Source organism: Lepisma saccharinum, unplaced genomic scaffold (assembly GCF_977018435.1).
Source record: "Lepisma saccharinum unplaced genomic scaffold, izLepSacc3.1 HAP1_SCAFFOLD_173, whole genome shotgun sequence".
In the NCBI taxonomy this organism is placed as follows: domain Eukaryota; kingdom Metazoa; phylum Arthropoda; class Insecta; order Zygentoma; family Lepismatidae; genus Lepisma; species Lepisma saccharinum.
Genome location: NW_028142974.1, coordinates 1 through 7,264, shown reverse-complemented (window position 1 = coordinate 7,264; position 7,264 = coordinate 1).

Sequence of the window (7,264 nt, the reverse complement as noted above, 5' to 3'; positions counted from 1 at the left end):
TCTCTCCCAGGTTGAAATACAACGAAACGTACTTCAGCGTGTACGAGGAGAGAGGTTCCCGAAAAGGTAACGCACCACTTCAATGCCGTACAGTTCGAGTTGATGGCGGGCGGCGACGGTGTTCGGCTGCACACCCCAACCGCTCGCACAAGTCGGGTCGCCCTAAACTCAGAGGCCTAGTGAGTTGGCAATACTGACACGACCTAGTTTTTGCTTATATTGTCATCGCAACCGGATGCGACGACGGGTGGGGGAGAGATGACTTTCGTTTCTGTGGTGTCGATGTAGGTCAGATCAAACACAGTACTGTGAAAGTTTCTGTACAGAAGAGTAACGTTTTTGCAACTGTACGCGATTATACAACCGTTTTGTGTGTGTTAAATTGCTAGCAGCTTTTTTGTAGGTAAGTTTTGTTTCTTGTTATTTCTCTTGCATGTGTGTGTGTTAATAATAATAATTGCGAGTGGCGTTAGTGAACAGGAAGTGTTGTTTTGATTAAACAACGAAAATTACGCTAAACAAAAAAAATATGAGCATACATAACGTGCGCTTGAAAAAACTATTCTTCATCGCGAATAACATAAAAGCGAGGTAACAATCGGAGGGAGGGGAGGGACGATGATCATGATCATGTTAGTTTACTCATGGTGGATGGTATTGACGCGTGTACTCTGAGTTGCATTTGTTTTGTTTTAAGTCTGCTTTATGCACAGTAAGGCTAATCGAAACTGGACCTACAGTGGGATCCGAACCACCTCCGCCGGGTATCGAACTTGGTGTTTTAAATTATACAAGTGTACAGTGGGAAACTTTATCTTTTTTGAATTTGTTGATACTCTGGGTTGGATTTGTTGTTTTAAGTCTATTTTATGCACTGGACTGGACCTACAGTGGGATCCGAATTATACATGTGCACAGGGGGAAACTTTGTCTTTTTGAATTTGTTGATACTCTGGGTTGCATTTGTTGTTTTAAGTCTACTTTATACACAGTAAGGCTAATCGAAACTGGACCTACAGTGGGATCCGAACCACCTCCGCCGGGTATCGAACTTGGTGTTTTAAATTATACAAGTGTACAGTGGGAAACTTTATCTTTTTGAATTTGTTGATACTCTGGGTTGGATTTGTTGTTTTAAGTCTATTTTATGCACGGTAAGGCTAATCGAAACTGGACCTACAGTGGGATTCGAATTATACATGTACACAGGGGGAAAATTTATCTTTTTTTTGTCTGTGAAGGTTCTAAGGTTTTGTGAACATGTTGGAAAAGCACTAGTATATACATAGACCAAAGTTACAAGGTTCTAGGTCCCATAGGAGTCGAGATATATCAAACGTCTTGTAAAATGTCTTGGCTTAGTTTTGACCCTAATTCAAAAATTTTAATAGCATTCGATAAAAAAAAATTGGAAAGACTTTACAACCTATTGGAGGGATGATGTCTAGTGCTAGCTGTTTCCGAGTTATTTTAGATTAAAATTTCAAGATGTAATTTCTAAGATGTTTTGTAATTTATAAACTATAAGTTGTAGGAAAACGATTCTTGCTCTATCTGCTATTGCTCGACGAATACTATAAACATAAATAATGCTTATGGTTTGATTTCAAAAAATGGCGACAGGAAATAACTCTGTTTTCTGAAATTATGATTTATACTTCATACGCCAAGAGGATTGAGGGTTAGAAAGAGATTGTTTGGTAGAACAACTTAAATAGAATTATGTACACATAATATTTTTTTTGTGTTTTCTATCCACAAATATTTTTTTTCCATTTATTTACAGGATTGATTACGGAGCAACAATATCAGCACCATTGCGAAGTAGCCTTCCAAGGTTTTTTTTATTATTATTGCACAGCATTTATTTTGTGACACTCTACTATATATATAAAATAACATACCCCACAAATATTTCATTATCGTGAATTAGCCTTTCAAGTTTTTTTTATTATTATTATTGCACAGTATTTCTTTTGTGGCACTCTACTATATATATAAAATAACATACCCCACAAATATTTCATTATCGTGAATTAGCCTTCTAAGTTTTCTTTTTTATTGCAAAAGCATTTATTTTGTGGCACTCCACTATATATATAAAATAACATACCCCACAAATATTTCATTATAGCGAAGTAGACTTCCAAGATTTTTTTTTATTGTAAAACCATTTATTTTGTGGCCCTCCACTAAACATAGCCACAAATATTTTCACCATGATGGAATCTGTGAAAATTTGCCCCACTTGTGAAACTGGTGTTTCAAGGAAAAAATTCCAAAGGCACTGTCGTACCTGCGTACCTGGTAAGCGTGTGACCGCTACAGAACCATGTCCCAGGTGCGACAAACATATTACCATTAATAATTTGAAAAGGCATATAACATCATGCAAAGTCGTCGGAGCACCTGTTCCACAACCGTCGACCAGCTCGACCAAGAGGAAAGCGGAAGCCGACTCGCCACCATCCGCCAAACGTGTCAAGCCTGTGGCGAAAGCGAACCAGTCTGCTTTCGAGCGTTTGTTAGAGGACTTTGTCCTTACTTCGGAGGGCTCATGCAACGTGCGTAGCTTTTTGGAGAACGTGCAAGCCAAAATTATTTCCATCCTCGGCGATGCGCTTGCAACGCACTCCACCAAATTCTACGCATCGCTACGTTGCCAGTACAAGAAGCCGTCTGATGAAATTTACAGCTTCTGACACAACACCAAGGCGAAGACGATGCATCTGGCGGATGTCGACAACCTAGAGGTCATCTACAACAAGTTTGCCGAGGAGCTGGTGGCAAAGCAGGAGGAACATCAAGCTAAGGGCTCGGGGGGTTCGCTGTGTGGCGAGCCTCACGAACTGTGCGTCAAACTTTGCAAGTTTGTGCCTCTCTCCGCCTCCAGCTACTTTCCCTTACCACCTACTATTGCTGCAAAGAAGGCCGTCCTGAACATTCAGAACAGTGACGCCAAGTGCTTTCTCTGGTCTGTGCTTGCAGCGTTGCACCCTGTCCACTGGAAAAACCAACAAAAACGCGTTACCCACTACCTACCCTACGAGCCAGAGCTGGAAGATGCGATGGCTGGGATCGCCTATCCCGTGGAGGTCCCGGACATTCGAAAGTTCGAGGCCCGTACACACAACCCTCGGTTGGCCATCAACGTTTACGGTCTCACTGAGAACAAAAATGTGGTGTACCCTATCCGGGTGAGCGACGTAGACGACGATGGTGCGCAGGAAATTCACCTTCTGCTCATAAAGGACGAGACCCATCACCACTACACCCTCATCCGTTCCCTCTCTCGGCTTGTTTCGAGCCAACGGAGCAGTGATAGTCACCACATAGAAGTTTGTCGCAGGTGCTTGTCTACATTTCATAATCGAGAACAGCAGGATTACCAGCGCATCAGAGGTCCCAACATCGCTGTCGAGAAGCTCGCTCGCCACAAACTTTATTGCAATGCCAACGAACCGGGGGTGGCAGTCTTGCCCAAACCTGGCACCGTGGAGCGTTTCCACATGCACGGTGCCATGGTAGAGCATCCCGCTATCATCATCGCGGATTTCGAGGCCTTCCTCAAACCCCTGTCCACTTGCGATCCCGATCCCGAAGTTTCCTCCACCACCCCTTACCAACTCCACGAGGCATCCAGTTTCGCATACGTTGTGGTGCGACGAGACCAACACATCGCCCCCGAGCCCTACGTGTACCGTGGTCCCGACGCAGCCAAACACTTCCTCGAGAGGATGGTTGTCGAGGCCATCGAGATAGTGAAGGTACTGTTGGCCCCCAAGTCTATGCTCCCACTGTCTCCCGACGATCAACGTAGACACGACGAGGCCATCGCTTGCCCTGTCTGCGTCGAGGAGTACACCGCCAACAACCGTAAAGTCCAACACCACGATCACTTTAACGGTAGGTACGTTGGTCCTTGGTGCAACGGATGCAACCTCATGGCCCGGGACCCGCGATTTATTCCGATCTTCTTCCACAACGGCTCGGGGTACGACTTTCACCACCTGATCAAGCATCTTGGGTACGACAACGAGGGAATCAACGTTCTCGCCCAGAACGAGGAGCGTTACATCAGTGTGAGCAAACGAGTGTCGATCCCGGGATCACGCTCTACCGTCGAGCTTCGCTTCCTCGACTCCCTGAGGTTCCTCCCGGCAAGCCTCGATGCTCTCGCGGGGAAGCTTAGCGACGAGCAAATACTCATCACCTCTGCAAACTTTCCGAACTTTGACGCCGGTCTCTTCAGGCGTAAGGGGGTCTACCCCTACGAATACGTCACAGACCCTGCCAAGTTCGCGGAGACGTCGCTACCTCCCCAGGCGAAGTTCTACAGTCAGCTACGAGGCTCGAACATCACCGACGAAGAATACCACCATGCCCAGTCCATGTGGCGCGAGCTGGGTTGTCGAACTCTCGGGGACTACAACGACGCGTACCTCAAACTTGATGTGACGCTCCTCGCCGACGTGTTCCAGACGTTCCGTGCGACCGCAATGAAGATCTACCAGCTGGACCCCGCCTACTTCTATAGTCTCCCCGGACTGGCGTGGTAAGCCATGTTTCTGGTGACGAAGATCGAGCTGGAGCTTCTTTCCGATTATGACATGGTGCTGTTTGTGGTTATGGTGTCATGGTGCTGCACGGTTCTGGATCTGAGCAAGCTTCACATGTTCGAGACGTACTACGATATATTACGTCCACACTACGGCCACAACATCTCGCTTCTCTACACGGACACGGACAGCTTGGTGTACCACGTCCGCTCACCCGATGCGTACGGGGATATAGCGACAGTTCCATCTTTGGTTAACCTCTTCGACACCTCGGGCTATCCCCAGCCGAACCAGTACGGAATCCTGGCCCGCAACAAGAAGGTGCCCGGCAAACTCAAAGATGAGAAGGACGGAGACGTGATTCTTGAGTTTGCAGGTCTTCGCGCCAAGGTCTATGCCATCAAAGCCGAGGGCAGCGTTACCAAGAAGGCCAAGGGTGTCGGCAGACAGGTGGTTCGGGAGCATCTCACATTCGAGGACTTCGTCGATTGCCTCAAGACCAGGTCGTCGGTTCTAAGAGCAGAACAAAGAATCCAGAGCGTCGACCATATCATCACCACAAACAAAGTTAGAAAAATTGCGCTGGATCCCGATGACGATAAGAGGTGCGTCCTCGAGTGTGGTATTCACACATTGCCTTGGGGACATCGTCGTTTAGAAATAAATAAGAATTGCGCACAGTGCAAATAATTAGCACTCACCACCACACACAACAATTTTCACTAACTAAAAAAAAACAACATTTTTTTACTCAGTAAAAAAAAACACACTTTGTCATTACAAAATAAAACTTTGACCGTATCCTTAAATAAGCAGCATGCCTATGAACTTGTTCGGTTTCAAAAAACAGATCATCATGGAAACTGCACCGTCCATACCAGATCATAAAGTCTTACCTTCCGTGTTATCCAAACTCAACGGTCTGTTGATCATTCACCTCAACAGCATTTGGACGAAATTGGATGATGAAATCGGCAAGATTTTTTACGTCTTCAATAACAATTTACATTTTTACGAAATTCCGATCGACGGGAAACTTCGGATCACCGTGAATCCGGAGAACGAAGGGGCGAAAAATATTAAAATTTCTACCGGCAAGAACATTTTTCGAATGAAGCACGACAAGGTACTTTCTAACATGGCGTACGATGTCTCTGCAGGAGATTGTCTTTACGTGGAACTCCTAGGAGATTACGACAAACTCATTCCTCTCTTCGTAGAATTACGAATCGTCTATCCTATTATAAATAACCGTTAACCAAAATGCCTAACGACATTTTCGGCAACACCAAGCGTGTAGATCACGCAGAAGAGATTCTCATGTTGGATGTCCGAGTCAAAAAGTTGAGGAGCGATTTGATCGCTTTGCAGGAGACCTTAAACAAAAGTTTAGAATCGGAAATCGCTACGCTCCAAACGCAATGTCTCGATCCCATTCTGAAAATCGATTGCGAACTGAAAACGCTCATAAAAAATTATGTCGACGTACCTTCTTACGACAACGTTCAAAATATACAGTTGAGCGTGGATTCGCTTCAAAATGATTTGCTCAAATTACAGCAATATCAACCGAAAAATGAAGATTTGAAAAAATTGAAACTCGAAATTGAAGAACGAACTTCCGCAATCGAAAAGAATTTCTCTGAACTTCAAACCGTCGTGAAGGATATCGACATAGAACGTTTGCACGTCGTCGTTTCCAAATTACAAGAAGAATTCACCGGCACGTTGGAAGAAATTAAATCCAAGTTACAGACTTTGGAAGATACAATGACGAACCTACCATCGTCGGACGAACTGCAGGTCATCGGTAAAAGCGTAGCGAACATAAAAATTCAATTGGAGGCTTATCAAGATTTCGAACACATTCAAACCATCATCGCTACGCTTCAGGCGTCTCTGGAGTTGATCAACGAAGAAATTAAAAATATTAGAGTTCAAGCGAGTGCGTTGACGAGAGTAGAATGACAGCATTTCATTCCTACGCGTCAGCAAAAATTTGATGCGGCTGGTGTTATGTTACATCCGGTCGTCCACGAGCGATTTTATTGTTGAGTCAGCAGAACGTGTCTGATCACGTTGAAGACATCGGAAGCGGGTGGGGGAGGGGGGATCAATGGATTTGTCACGTTGTTTCTTGATGTATGCTAACCTAACACGTGCATATGTTTGTGTGTGTGTGTGTGTGTGTCTTTGGAGGAAATGCGCGCGCAACCATTGCGTATGATGGAAAGATATGAAGAAATGATTTAAAGATGGCGCCGAAGGTGCTGTACCCCCCGAAAGTTTAGCGGCTAAGGTTATTGCTTTGTAAAACAAGAGGCGTCGAGGGTTCGATTCCTGGTAGAGTCAATATTGATTGATTGATAGATTGAGTTAGTTTTTTTTAAGTCCGTTTTATGCACGGCAAGACTAATCAGAATTGGACCTACAGTTGAAAAGTGGTGATTCGGACCACTATGTGCCTCCACCGATTATCGAACCTGGGACCCCTTGATTACAAGTCGACGATGTCAATATTGAATGGTCTCGATTAGCCTGTGTGTAAATAAAGGCAACAAAATGGTTGAGTTCGAAAATCGAGTTGGGTTAGTGGTTAATGTTGTCACCTGGCAATGAAGAGGTCGCGGGTTCGAATCTCTAGGTAGTTAAATGAGGCCAATTGTTTAATCCCGCCATTATAGGTCGCGATTAGTCCATCTGTG